Source organism: Scophthalmus maximus, chromosome 9 (genome assembly GCF_022379125.1).
Source record: "Scophthalmus maximus strain ysfricsl-2021 chromosome 9, ASM2237912v1, whole genome shotgun sequence".
Classification (NCBI taxonomy): Eukaryota; Metazoa; Chordata; class Actinopteri; order Pleuronectiformes; family Scophthalmidae; genus Scophthalmus; species Scophthalmus maximus.
Window position 1 is genome coordinate 5410533 of NC_061523.1, and position 15232 is coordinate 5425764.

General features: G+C 43.5%; 4 non-coding genes across 4 annotated transcripts; all 4 read right to left on the bottom strand.

The window, feature by feature from the left end:
• Positions 1 to 673: 673 nt before the first annotated feature.
• On the bottom strand, positions 674 to 755 carry trnal-uag. The gene has a single exon. It is a non-coding gene; the product is annotated as a tRNA-Leu (tRNA).
• A 1190-nt stretch (positions 756 to 1945) lies between these two features.
• Positions 1946 to 2027, bottom strand: trnal-aag. The gene has a single exon. It is a non-coding gene; the product is annotated as a tRNA-Leu (tRNA).
• Positions 2028 to 4310: 2283 nt separating this feature from the next.
• On the bottom strand, positions 4311 to 4392 carry trnal-aag. The gene has a single exon. It is a non-coding gene; the product is annotated as a tRNA-Leu (tRNA).
• Positions 4393 to 5933: 1541 nt separating this feature from the next.
• On the bottom strand, positions 5934 to 6015 carry trnal-uag. Its single transcript has one exon. It is a non-coding gene; the product is annotated as a tRNA-Leu (tRNA).
• Positions 6016 to 15232: the final 9217 nt, after the last annotated feature.

Sequence of the window (15232 nt, forward strand, 5' to 3'; positions counted from 1 at the left end):
TCCATTGTGAAAGTACCTTCCGGAACTCCTGATCCTGAAGATTTCAACATTCAAAGGCCTGTATAATGTACCTCTAATCCATAACATACAAACCAGGCCTTTGAACACAGTAAAGTGCCAGTGGTGGGATTTGAACCCACGCCTCCTTAGAGACTGGAGCCTTAATCCAGCGATTTAGCTGGAGTAAGTTTTGGGATATTTTGTTCTGCTTACTACCTTCATATGGAAGGTGCTTAATGAAGATCCTTCCTATGGCATTGGACGGTCAAGGTAGGGATAACATGGAACCCCACAGGTTTCCTTTAGCAGAGGATGGTTTCGACCCATCGATCTCTGGGTTATGGGCCCAGCACTCTTCCTCTGCGCCACTCTGCTCTTCTATACTAGAAAAACTATCCCCCCCAAATATTTATGTGATCTTCATTCATTTTCTAATATTCACCTTGAAAGTAAGTATAAGACAGCGCTAGAACTGATTGAATTGCAAGGTAAAGTGTCTTAATGTGTTACTGGCAAAAAATAAATGCTCAAACCAAAGTCATGAAACATGTTATCTCTTCCATTGTGAAAGTACCTTCCGGAACTCCTGATCTCGAAGTTTTCAACATTCAAATGCCTGCATAATGTACCTCTAATCAGTAACATACAAACCAGGCCTTTGAACACAGTAAAGTGGCAGTGGTGGGATTTGAACCCACGTCTCCTGAGAGACTGGAGCCTAAATCCAGCGCCTTAGACCACTCGGCCACACTACCTTGTCAAAGTGCTTTTTTTCTTCCCAATGCTGATGGCTTTCTGTAGAAACATAGTTCAATCTGGTGCAAGAGTTCTGCAACGTATCATGGCCTCTTCGGGCAAGCCGCTGCATTGGAAAGTTACACAAAACACACCAAAGGGAAGAATAATCTTGCTAACCCTAAAGTTTTGTTTAGCTCTAATGTAAACCGAGGAAATGTGAACATGGTGGAGGATATCAGCAATGTTTTGATGATCTTTCACCACCATTACCTCTATGATGTCCAGGGACACTTGACCAAAGATTTCCATCAACAAGCGGCTGGCTGAAGGCCAACATCACCAGCTTTGGGATATTTTGTTCTGGTTAGTACCTTCATATGGAAGGTGCTTAATGAAGATCCTTCTAATAGCATTGGAAAGTCAATCCCAATTCCCAATCCTGATGGCTTTCTGTAGAAACATAGTTCAATCTGGTGCAAGAGTTCTGCAACGTATCATGGCCTCTTCGGGCAAGCCGCTGCATTGGAAAGTTACACAAAATACACCAAAGGGAAGAATAATCTTGCTACCCCTAAAGTTTTGTTCAGCTCTAATGTAAACCGCGGAAATGTCAACATGGTGGAGGATATCAGCACTGTTTTGATGAGCTTTCACCACCATTACCTCTATGATGTCCAGGGACACTTGACCAAAAATTTCCATCAACAAGCGGCTGGCTCAAGGCCAACATCACCAGCTTTGGGATATTTTGCTCTGGTTAGTACCTTCATATGGAAGGTGCTTAATGAAGATCCTTCTAATAGCATTGGACGGTCAAGGTAGGGATAACATGGAGCCCCACAAGTTTCCTTTAGTAGAGGATGGTTTCGATCCATCGACCTCTGGGTTATGGGCCCAGCACGCTTCCTCTGCGCCACTCTGCTCTTCTATACTAGAAAAACTATCCCCCCAAATATTTGTGTGATCTTCATTCATTTTCTAATATTCACCTTCAAAGTAAGTATAAGACAGCGCTAGAACTGAATGATTTGCCATGCGTTACTGGCATGCAATAAACGCTCAAACCAAAGTCATGAAACATGTTATCTCCCCTCCATTGTGAAAGTACCTTCCGGAACTCCTGATCTTGAAGTATTCAACATTCAAAGGCCTGTATGATGTACCTCTAATCTGTAACATACAAACCAGGCCTTTGAACAGAGTTAAGTGGCAGTGGTGGGATTTGAACCCAAGCCTCCTTAGAGACTGGAGCCTTAGTCCAGCGCCTTAGACCACTCGGCCACACTACCTTGAGAAAGTACTTTTTTTCTTCCAAATTGTCATGGCTATTACCTTCCATATGAAGGTACTAAGCAGAAAAAAATATCCCAAAGCTGGTGATGTTGGCCTTGAGCCCAGCACGCTTCCTCTGCGCCACTCTGCTCTTCTATACTAGAAAAACTATCCCCCCAAATATTTGTGTGATCTTCATTCATTTTCTAATAAGCACCTTGATGAGCTTTCACCACCATTACCTCTTTGATGTCCAGGGACACTTGACCAAAAATTTCCATCAACAAGCGGCTGGCTCAAGGCCGACATCACCAGCTTTGGGATATTTTGTTCTGGTTAGTACCTTCATATGGAAGGTGCTTAATGAAGATCCTTCTAATAGCATTGGAAAGTCAATCCCAATTCCCAATCCTGATGGCTTTCTGTAGAAACATAGTTCAATCTGGTGCAAGAGTTCTGCAACGTATCATGGCCTCTTCTGGCAAGCCGCTGCATTGGAAAGTTACACAAAACACACCAAAGGGAAGAATAATCTTGCTAACCCTAAAGTTTTGTTTAGCTCAATGTAAACCGAGGAAATGTGAACATGGTGGAGGATATCAGCAATGTTTTGATGATCTTTCACCACCATTACCTCTATGATGTCCAGGGACACTTGACCAAAGATTTCCATCAACAAGCAGCTGGCTCAAGGCCAACATCACCAGCTTTGGGATATTTTGTTCTGGTTAGTACCTTCATATGGAAGGTGCTTAATGAAGATCCTTCTAATAGCATTGGAAAGTCAAGGTAGGGATAACATGGATCCCCACAAGTTTCCTTTAGCAGAGGATGGTTTCGATCCATCGACCTCTGGGTTATGGGCCCAGCACGCTTCCTCTGCGCCACTCTGCTCTTCTATACTTGAAAAACTATCCCCCCAAATATTTGTGTGATTTTCATTCATTTTCTAATATGCACCTTGAAAGTAAGTATAAGACAGCGCTAGAACTGAATGATTTGCAAGGTAAAGTGTCTTAATGCGTTACTGGTATGCCATAAATTCTCAAACCAAAGTCATGAAACATGTTATCTTTTCCATTGTGAAAGTACCTTCCGGAAGTCCTGATCTTGAAGATTTCAACATTCAAAGGCCTGTATGATGTACCTCTAATCCGTAACATACAAACCAGGCCTTTGAACAGAGTTAAGTGGCAGTGGTGGGATTTGAACCCACGCCTCCTTAGAGACTAGAGCCTTAATCCAGCACCTTAGCTGGAGTAAGTTCAGGGATATTTTGTTCTGCTTACTACCTTCATATTGAAGGTGCTTAATGAAGATCCTTCCTATGGCATTGGACGGTCAAGGTAGGGATAACATGGAGCCCCACAAGTTTCCTTTAGTAGAGGATGCTTTCGATCCATCGACCTCTGGGTTATGGGCCCAGCACGCTTCCTCTGCGCCACTCTGCTCTTCTATATTAGAAAAATTATCCCCCCAAATATTTGTGTGATCTTCATTCATTTTCTAATATGCACCTTGAAAGTAAGTATAAGACAGCGCTAGAACTGATTGATTTGCAAGGTAAAGTGTCTTAATGTGTTACTGGCATGCAATAGATGCTCAAACCAAAGTTCATGAAACTTTTTATCTCTTCCATTGTGAAAGTATCTTCTGGAACTGCTGATCTTGAAGTATTCAACATTCAAATGCCTGAATGATGTACCTCTAATCCGTAACATACAAACCAGAACTTTGAACAGAGTGAAGTGGCAGTGTCGGGATTGGACCCACGCCTCCTTAGAGACTGGAGCTTTAATCCAGCGCCTTAGCTGGAGTAAGCTTTGGGGTATTTTGTTCTGCTTACTACCTTCATATGGAAGGTGCTTAATGAAGATCCTTCCTATGGCATTGGACGGTCAAGGTAGGGATAACATGGAGCCCCACAAGTTTCCTTTAGCAGAGGATGGTTTCGATCCATCGACCTCTGGGCCCAGCACGCTTCCTCTGCGCCACTCTGCTCTTCTACATTAGAAAAATTATCCCCCCAAATATTTGTGTGATCTTCATTCATTTTCTAATATTCACCTTCAAAGTAAGTATAAGACAGCGCTAGAACTGAATGATTTGCAGGGTAAAGTGTACTGATGCGTTACTGGCATGCAATAAATGCACAAACCAAAGTCATGAAACATGTTATCTCCCCTCCATTGTGAAAGTACCTTCCGGAACTCCTGATCTTGAAGTATTCAACATTCAAAGGTCTGTATGATGTACCTCTAATCTGTAACATACAAACCAGGCCTTTGAACAGAGTTAAGTGGCAGTGGTGGGATTTGAACCCAAGCCTCCTTAGAGACTGGAGCCTTAATCCAGCGCCTTAGACCACTCGGCCACACTACCTTGAAAAAGTACTTTTTTTCTTCCAAATTGTGATGGCTATTACCTTCCATATGAAGGTACTAAGCAGAAAAAAATATCCCAAAGCTGGTGATGTTGGCCTTGAGCCCAGCACGCTTCCTCTGCGCCACTCTGCTCTTCTATACTAGAAAAACTATCCCCCCAAATATTTGTGTGATCTTCATTCATTTTCTAATATTCACCTTGAAAGTAAGTATAAGACAGCGCTAGAACTGAATGATTTGCAAGGTAAAGTGTCTTAATGCGTTACTGGTATGCCATGAATGCTCAAACCAAAGTCATGAAACATTTTATCTCTTCCATTGTGAAAGTACCTTCCGGAACTCCTGATCTTGAAGTATTAAACATTCAAAGGCCTGTATGATGTACCTCTAATCCGTAACATACAAACCAGGCCTTTGAACAGAGTTAAGTGGTGGGATTTGAACCCACGCCTCCTTAGAGACTAGAGCCTTAATCCAGCACCTTAGCTGGAGTAAATTCAGGGATATTTTGTTCTGCTTACTACCTTCATACTGAAGGTGCTTCATGAAGATCCTTCCTATGGCATTGGACGGTCAAGGTAGGGATAACATGGAGCCCCACAAGTTTCCTTTAGTAGAGGATGGTTTCGATCCATCGACCTCTGGGTTATGGGCCCAGCAAGCTTCCTCTGCACCACTCTGCTCTTTTATACTAGAAAAACGAACCCCCCAAATATTTGTGTGATCTTCATTCATTTTCTAATATGCACCTTGAAAGTAAGTATAAGACAGCGCTAGAACTGATTGAATTGCAAGGTAAAGTGTCTTAATGTGTAACTGGCAAGCAATAAATGCTCAAACCAAAGTTCATGAAACTTTTTATCTCTTCCATTGTGAAAGTACCTTCTGGAACTGCTGATCTTGAAGTATTCAACATTCAAATGCCTGCATGATGTACCTCTAATCCATAACATACAAACCAGAACTTTGAACAGAGTGAAGTGGCAGTGGTGGGATTGGACCCACGCCTCCTTAGAGACTGGAGCTTTAATCCAGCGCCTTAGCAGGAGTAAGCTTTGGGGTATTTTATTCTGCTTACTACCTTCATATGGAAGGTGCTTAATGAAGATCCTTCCTATGGCATTGGACGGTCAAGGTAGGGATAACATGGAGCCCCACAAGTTTCCTTTAGCAGAGGATGGTTTCGATCCATCGACCTCTGGGTTATGGGCCCAGCACGCTTCCTCTGCGCCACTCTGCTTTTCTATATTAGAAAAATTATCACCCCAAATATTTGTGTGATCTTCATTCATTTTCTAAAATGCACCTTGAAAGTAAGTATAAGACAGCGCTAGAACTGACTGATTTGCAAGGTAAAGTGTCTTAATGTGTTACTGGCATGCAATAAATGCTCAAAACAAAGTCATGAAACATGTTATCTCCCCTCCATTGTGAAAATACCTTCCGGAACTCCTGATCTTGAAGGAATCAACATTCAAATGCCTGCATGATGTACCTCTAATCCATAACATACAAACCAGGCCTTTGAACAGAGTTAAGTGGCAGTGGTGGGATTTGAACCCACGCCTCCTTAGAGACTGGAGCCTAAATCCAGCGCCTTAGACCACTCGGCCACACTACCTTGTTAAAGTACTTTTTTTCTTCCAAATTCTGATGCCTTTCTGTAGAAACATAGTTCAATCTGGTGCAAGAGTTCTGCAACGTATCATGGCCTCTTCGGGCAAGCCGCTGCATTGGAAAGTTACACAAAACACACCAAAGGGAAGAATAATCTTGCTAACCCTAAAGTTTTGTTTAGCTCTAATGTAAACCGAGGAAATGTGAACATGGTGGAGGATATCAGCACTGTTTTGATGATCTTTCACCACCATTACCTCTATGATGTCCAGTGACACTTGCCCAAAGATTTCCATCAACAAGCGGCTGGCTGAAGGCCAACATCACCAGCTTTGGGATATTTTGTTCTGCTTAGTACCTTCATATGGAAGGTGCTTAATGAAGATCCTTCTAATAGCATTGGAAAGTCAAGGTAGGGATAACATGGATCCCCACAAGTTTCCTTTAGCAGAGGATGGTTTCGATCCATCGACCTCTGGGTTATGGGCCCAGCACGCTTCCTCTGCGCCACTCTGCTCTTCTATACTAGAAAAATTATCCCCCAAAATATTTGTGTGATCTTAATTCATTTTCTAATATACACCTTGAAAGTAAGTACAAGACAGCGCTAGAACTGAATGATTTGCAAGTTAAAGTGTCGTAATGCCTTCCTGGCATGCAATAAATGCTCAAACCAAAGTCATGAAACATGTTATCTCTTCCATTGTGAAAGTACCTTCCGGAAACTCCTGATCTCGAAGTTTTCAACATTCAAAGGCCTGCATTATGTACCTCTAATCCATAGCATACAGACCAGGTCTTTGAACAGATTTAAGTGGCAGTGGTGGGATTGGACCCACGCCTCCTTAGAGACTGGAGCCTTAATCCAGCGCCTTAACCGGAGTAAGTTTTGGGATATTTTGTTCTGCTTACTACCTTCATATGGAAGATGCTTAATGAAGATCCTTCCTATGGCATTGGACGGTCAAGGTAGGGATAACATGGAGCCCCACAAGTTTCCTTTACCAGAGGATGGTTTCGATCCATCGACCTCTGGGTTATGGGCCCAGCACGCGTCCTCTGCGCCTCTCTGCTCTTCTATACCGAAAGAACGATCCCCCCAAATATTTGTGTGATCTTCATTCATTTTCTAATTTGCACCTTGAAAGTAAGTATAAGACAGCGCTAGAACTGAATGATTTGCAAGGTTAAGTGTCTTAACCTGAAGCTCTGGTTTATTTCCACCACAGCCAAGCCACATCTACCACCAGGGTCCAGCTCCAGACCATTTTTTTGCCCACCCACCCCTACAAGTTGTGGAAGGTGAAGTTGGTCTGTCTCAATACTGACTGTGGGCAGCACCAACTCACAAGAGCGGGGCTAGACAAGAGGGCACGAGGGTCTTGGACATGGACAGGATCTACAACATGGTGATAGAGACTCTAACCTGCATCAAATGTAGATCCACCAACGTGTCAGACTGTCCTTAGACAACTGGACTTTGTTCATAAATCTGAATTTCGGGTCCTCACACAGAAGTAAGTGACATGTTTTTTGTCTCTTGCTTTGTAAAATAGAAATATGTAAAACAATTCTTACTGATATATTTAGATGACACAGGCAAACGGATCAAGGTTTGCCTGTGACATCCGGGTGATCCGGCTTCTGTGGGAGAGAGGCCACGGGTTGTAAATCAATTTCGAGAGAACCACACAGAGGAGTGCCTGCATTGTGTGGCAAGATACATCACTGAGTGTGTGGACTTTCTACAGCGTCCCGGACTGTTGCCCATGGCATTCCTTGAGCTTCCAGAGCCAGCTGTGGTGCCAAGTGTTAAGTGGCTCCTGTCCGTCTACAGCCAGGACATTTTAACACGGCTGGAGGACATCAAGGCCAGAATAACATCGACATATGGCACCATTCTGAAAATGGACTCAACCAAAAAGGTTAACTAATCTTTCCTTTGTTAAAATAGGCTATTAAAATAAATTATCAACTACTGCCTGTATTCCAGTGTTTAATGAATGATTTTCACAGTTGTGCTATAAATGTTGTTGTGTTTCAGATCACCAAGAAGCTGTCTGGGACAGCCAAGGGGACAGCACTCTGGCTCACCTCTGTGATAAACGAGTATGGCCAGATACTCTTAAGTGTGCTGACGGCTCAGGAGGGACTAGGCTTGGACATGACGGCAGAAGACCTGATAAAGAGATACCAGCAGGCTGTTGTGGATCCCCCTGTTGCCTTGTATGTGGACTATGGCTGCTGTGCTGAGTGAGGAGAGACCAAGCTGAAGGCCAGATTTAGTTGGTGGACAGACCTTACCATAAGGCTGGATATCTGGCACTTCATGCGCCGTCTTGCCCTGGGATGCACAACAGATGCTCATCAGCTGTATCCAGTATTTATGTCACGCCTATCAGCATGCATATTTTAGTGGGATGCAGCTGATGTAACTCTGCTGCGTGAAGTAAAAAAGACTTCTGCTTCAGTCCCAGGGCTTTCCCTCCCTCACCAATGGTGACATCGATAAACATCTCTCCAGGGAGGCATGCTGGGGCACTGCAATGTCTCCTCTGTCACCACCTGGGTCTCTGTCTAATTAATAATGTGTATTCAGGGAATGACCAGAGGAGGGAGGGAGGCATAGAATTATTATTGTGTACTAAGGGTCAAGAAAGTGAAAGTACATGTCTTGGAGTCCCAGTGTGTCTGGGTGTGTGTAGATGTATTGGTGGGTGTCTGCACCAGGGATGTGTACAGACAGACTCAGAAAACTGAGCCAGAATGTACTCTTTTCTGCATCATCTCACCTTCAGTTTGATTTGACAAATATTTGGTTTTGCCTGTGTGAGGGAAGATGAGAAAATGAGATTTAAGATAAAACAGATTCATTTACTCCCTGAGTGTGGTGCATGCGTGTCAGGTGGGGATGGAAAATAAGCTTTCTGACAGTTTCTAAAACCTATCACGACTCAAACGCCGGACTCAAATCCACTGTTTATCCACATAACAGATGTAAAGAAGCATTCCACACCCTCAAGAAATATAAAAAAAAACTAATATAAAAGTGCAATTGACAGTATAATGCATGTTTTGAGGATGTGTGTGGTTACCAGGCAGTGTGCACTCTTCTGGTCTCACTTAAGAAGGGAACCAATGACACACACACACACACACACACACACACACACACTCTCTCTCTCTCTCCCTCGGTTGAGAGATTCAGAGAGAAATAGTAACCCAGATTAGAACCACATATATATACACACAAAGCCAAAAAGACTCTCACTGGATGTAAACTAACTATTCAAACAGTGTCCACTGTTATCGTGGCTCCTATCTTACTACATGTTCCTTTTACATTCCTCTGGACTGCACTTCTTTCTTTTTATGTTCAGTATAGCAGCAGTGCTTGCATTCTATTTTGCAGGCAGAATAAATCTGAAAATATAGGCTGAAAAAACACAGTACACATACGTCGACCATATTATCATACAAGCTGTCCTCGCAAATATGTTACTCAGTTGTCTATTTACACATCCAGTGGACCTGGAGCCACATTAGCATTCATTTGGAGAGGGGTTTATGGCCACCTCATGACTTTTAGGTCATTTTTCACTTTCCTTGTTTTGCTTGATTGTTCCATCTCCTGGGGGGGAAAAATACTGGTTCCTCCTTTGTTAAATGCTTCAAAGTATTGACCAACCACAGGTCTGAAGAGTTTGAGATAATTTTGCAGTGACTTTTTTCACATTACCTCAATATCTTTTGTTCCATTATTCCTATAAGATATTGATTAGTGCTTCATGAGGAGAACTGTTAATTTTTTGTATAGTTATATATTTTTAAAGCACAGCAGGTGCCTGATAATGACCAACTGGATTAACTTGATCCACTGGATCATGCCATCCTGTAAACTAGCAATTTAAATTAAAAACATATACAGTAATTAAATGGCTCAAAGAAGGCTTGTGGCCTTGTGTAGATGTGTAGCAAAACCCTCATGAGGGCACAACATAAGAGGTACTGTCACAATTGAAAATATGTGCAGGCAAATAATGAGGTGATATTTCTTAATGCACTTTTACGAGCTGTAGTGGGATTTTCATGACCAGTCTGACAAGCTTGTTTCATGGCTGATGTCAGGAAAGTAATTCATAGCCCCGGGGTTCCTTCCGACAGGTGGAGGAGGGCTTTGAATGAAGTGTATCGCTCCTTTCTTCAAGGGGTTTGAAGTGCTTGTGATAATGAAAGTTATGATTAGGCTTTAATAAAGGTAAGAGTTAATATTGGAGGGAAACGGTCTGAACATGTAACTTTTCAGGTATGACACATTGCCTGCTGCAAGTCTTGGACATCCATTGTTCTAAAAACCAATTAAAAAGTAGCTTGCAGAGACAATGCTGTACTGACTGATATAATCTATTATAGCATACAACACTTGGTTTGTATTTTCAACCATCACATACTGTTCCAGAGCTGGGAATAGATGATCCCCAGTAGACGTTGCCCCCCATACCTTCTTAACAACCACAAAATAAGTGTGCAACATGGCACAACAGAAAAAACTGCCAATCCCAGCTGACATTGGGCGAGAGGCGGGGTACACCCTGAACAGGTCGCCAGCCTATCACAGGGCCACATACAGAGACAGACAACCATTCACTCTCACATTCATACCTACCGTCAATTTAGAGTCTTTAATTAACCTAACCCCATTCTGGCATGTCTTTTGACTACGGGAGGAAGCCAGGGAACCCAGAGAGAACACGGGGAGAACATGCAAACTCCACAAATAAAGGCCCTGGTTGGTTTGAATCAGGACTCGAACCCAGAACCTCCTTGCTGTGAGAGGACAGAGCTAATCACTACACCACCGTGGAGCCCATGGTCAGGGAATCCTTACCACAAGAAACTGAATGAAAAATCACAAAGAACAAATATATCTAAACGACTGGAGACCGATTTCGGCCTAGTGCAATACCAACAACCTGGTGACGAGCAGACGAAGAGTCTCAGTTTATGAACAGCAGGTAAAGAGTTGATTCGAGTCAGGTATGTCAGCCAGCCAGGATCCTGGGAAAACAGACCACGCCCACTGCTGCACCAGCAATCAAACACACACACACACACACACATACACCGGAGGAACTCAGGAACGAAAAAGAAAATCATTAGTTAAGCCGGGCAATTTTAGAAATGCTGTTGTTAAACTCCAACTCACGCTGTCCGAGTAAATCGTCTGCGATATGAAGCCAAAGCTCAGAATTGTTGTGCTCACACTGTACGGTTCCGACCGCCAGTCACGACTTGACTGTTCACACTGTGCGCGTGAAATGCCCGTCGGCTTCTCTGAGGCAGAGAAGTTTGTGTTTACCATAGAAGAAGAACGCTGACGGGACACAAACGCGCGTTATCTGTGTGCTCAAGCACGCACTATATGTCCGATAACGGAGCGAAGGGACCATCCACCCGTAGGGATACACTCCAACACACTGACTATTTGTTATATTTAATATACTATTTATTTCTTATAGTTGAAACCAAATTGAGCATGCTTGCCACAGCGCAGTCGGCCGACCCAAATTTCAGGCATGTCAGAAATTTATCGGATCCTCTCGCTCCCCCCTGTGAACTGCACGGCAAACAACATACGACTCAGAAATCGAGGCTTAAAGTGTATGCCCGGCTTAAGTCACTGCTTGAGCCACGACAGTAGTCCCTTGACATATTAAGTTTATTAAACAATTACGTTCATTCGGTAATTTTCTGTCTATATATGATAGGTTTTTTTTTTTTTGTTAAGGTAAAGTCAATATGATTAGATTTGTGCCCAAATAAAAAGCCTTTGATAAATGGGCGTAGCAGCCAGCAGCGTTACGACTTCTGTTTTCAGCGTCTTCATCGGGGTGCGTTAAAACAGTTGGCAGCTCACAGGCAAAGCTGGTGTCAGCTGCCAGGCAACCAGAGCAGCACCGAGTGCAGTCAAGAAATTGGCTGCGACATTGATCAATTCCAACGAGGCATCAATATTTTAAATGTTAGCAAATTCATCACAAACAAGCAATACCACCAAAAATCATACGGAAAAAATATTTACCAGGCCATTTTTATTCCTGTTTTTCAGGCCTTCGCACTGCACTTACTGTTATGTTTCCACAATAGCCACAGTTTTTTTAATTAAATCTATGAAATTAAGACTTCCAAGTGGGAATTTCCTAATGTGAAGCATCTTTTAGGGAAAAGCTGGGATTTTGCGGGAAATTGCCCCTGGCACAGGCCTTTCTATGCCAGTGTCTGGTATGCGCTCGTGCATGCGTTTGTATGATAGGTCCCCATGGTGACCACGTGGAGGAATGGTTCAGTTTGCCACCTGAGTGTGTGGAGGCACACCATCTGGTACCATAGTGCCACAGTACAAAGTATGCGAGCTGGTTTCACAAGGAGCACAGAACGTATGTGCAGTTTGCCGACATGCATGCGGGATGGGAAATGAGTCATGCGGGATTTAAAGTATGCTGCTGCAACTCTGCATTGCACGTATTGGTTTGTTTGTGTCTCAGGGGAGAGAGACACGGAGAGAGTAATAAGGTGTTGTCCACTGACCTTGCAGAGTGGCACCAGGAGGCGAAGCAACGTTTGTTGGTATTTAGGCACTCAACGATGGCACAGAGGCAGTCATTGTGTGTGTGTGTGTGTGTGTGTGTGTTTGTGTGCATGCGTGCATGCATACGTGCATGTGTGTGTGTCAGAGAATCCTAACTGGCTGCTGCTATTGTCCCTCAGGGTGGACACAGCAGATGGACGAGAGCTCACACACACACACACACACACACACACACACACACACACACACACACACAGAGAGAGAGAAACCAATTCCCAGACTGTGTTTATGATGAAACTGTGATAGTTAAACATATTTAAAGCAACTTGAAGATGAGAGTGCAGTAAATATATATATTTGCGCAGCAGCGTTGTACAGCACAGTGTTTTGCTACAGGACCTCTCTGCAGGGCAGGTGTAATAATGTTTCCGTTTTACAAGATTCATTCAGTCATTAGTTTGATGAACATGAACACTCTCCGAGAAGACGTGCTGTGCACTGTAGTTTACATTGTGCATCACAAACGCAGACAGTGGATCGCTTCACAGCACAGCGAGCACATCATTTGTGATCAGCGGCGACCTGCTTGGGGTGGAGCAGGACAGGCCGGTTTGCCCGCAGGACAACTGCAACAGCTGGGCCATAGTTGCTCCCACAGCGGCATGATACCTGCTGGCTCTACACTACATATACGGCTCATGTCTGCACACACAAACACGTGTGGTCATTTTATAAACCGCACATTTAGAATTTGGATTAGGGTGACAGAGGCCCGGCACTGGGTGTGGCCCAGGGGCTCTGTAGCGCCCCCTGGAATAAACAATTGGTATACGAAAAAAAAATTCTATGTATCCTACAAGAACGAAATATGGGGGGGTTAATGCATCCTGTCGAGACATACAATAAACGCATTATCAAAATTTCCTGTGACCAACAGGAAGTCGGCCATTTTGTGTCAAAGTCCATGTTTCGCGTTCCATACTTTAATGAACTACTCCTACAAATTTCACATGAGCAACTTCAAATTTCTTGTGTGTCATCTAAGGACCCATGGGATGAAACGATGTTAGAAGCTTGAGTGTACGTCAGAGGCCCATGCTGTGCCGATCCCTCGCCGTGAAAAAGGAAGTTGTTCGTAATCGAAGCTACATGCTCCGATCGGACCCAAACTTCTCAGGCATGATAACAATCTTGCCCTGAACAGATTACCATGTCAATATTGGACATAGGTCATAGTGCCGCCTACTGGCAACAGGAAGTAACATGTGTCTACACTTTTACGTCCTCTGCCTTATAGGTTGACCACATCAACGTCAAATTTGGTCAGCTAAGTTGTGAGAAGTTCATGACATGATACTATGAAATTGTTCGCCATCAAATACGAATACATGTTTGGGGCACTTGCAATGATCTGTGTCTCACCAAACTTGGCAGACATGTTCAGAGTGGCAAATTGCGATGTCTGAAATGTGTCTTTTGTCCAATTGTGTCAAAATGGCTCCACAGCGCCCCCTACAACACTTGGTAGTCAACGCCTTTAAATTTGACGTAGAAGAACCAAATTCGGTCGGCAAGTGCATCTAGCGACGACCTACGAATAACCCTCTGGAGCCATTAGCTCCGCCCAACCGGAAGCCGACCATTTTGATTTTTATTTGGCAGAAAATGGAAAAATCGAAGGTGTCGTAATTTTACCACCTCCTCCTTGGCGGTTAATTGAATCCACTTCAAACTTGGGTGACGTGTAGATGAGACCTTCCCGATCAAATGGTACATAGGATTTTATAGTCTACGTCGAAAGGCGCGGAACGGGAAGTGTTTCTTACTGGGCCAGTGATGCTTCGACAGGCACGAAACACGGCACAGACATTACAAACGAGGACAGGTTTGATCCGATACGAGTTTTGCATTTGGCCGTAGCGGCCCCCGGGATATAATAAACATCAAGCCAACCGCGCCTTCGAAATTTCAGCGGCAAACATGTCTCCGGTCTGAGAGAAAGTCTCGCGGCGTCACTGAGTGAACCCGACAGGGAGGCGGCAATTTTGAAGCGGGGACGCGGGGGAGAGGGATCCGCGCGTCCCAGACATCGAGAGTTCTCGGGCCCGATCATCGCTGCTCGCAGCTTTAATTGACATTTATTATTATTATTATCAACATTTTTATAAATCACTGAATTGCTTCCACTGGTTTATTTGTGTCTGCATTTGTGTTGTATAAGAGTAAAGGACTGAGCCTGTGCTGCTGATTGTAATGCTTGAATAACACCTACATTGTGTGATGACATTGTGTAATAGTTCAGCACTTTTTTAAAATTAAATATACTTTTCCCATCTACCTGACAGTCAACAACGATTGTACAATTACTGACAACTGCACGTTGAACAGCGGGTTCAGTATAAGTGGTGTAGGGCCAAATAAACCAATAATCTTGCACAACCCAAATAGAAAATACCCTCCATTCAAAAGGGAGTATTGATTAAAATGCAATCTTCGAGCACCCCTTTTACTGTAGACATCTTCTGTATCTTGAAGGAAAGTTAATGCACTTACACCCTCCCAACAGTGTGTGATGCAAGCAACCTATAGAAAAATGCATTCACTTAACAAATGAAAGAGGCACACAAACATA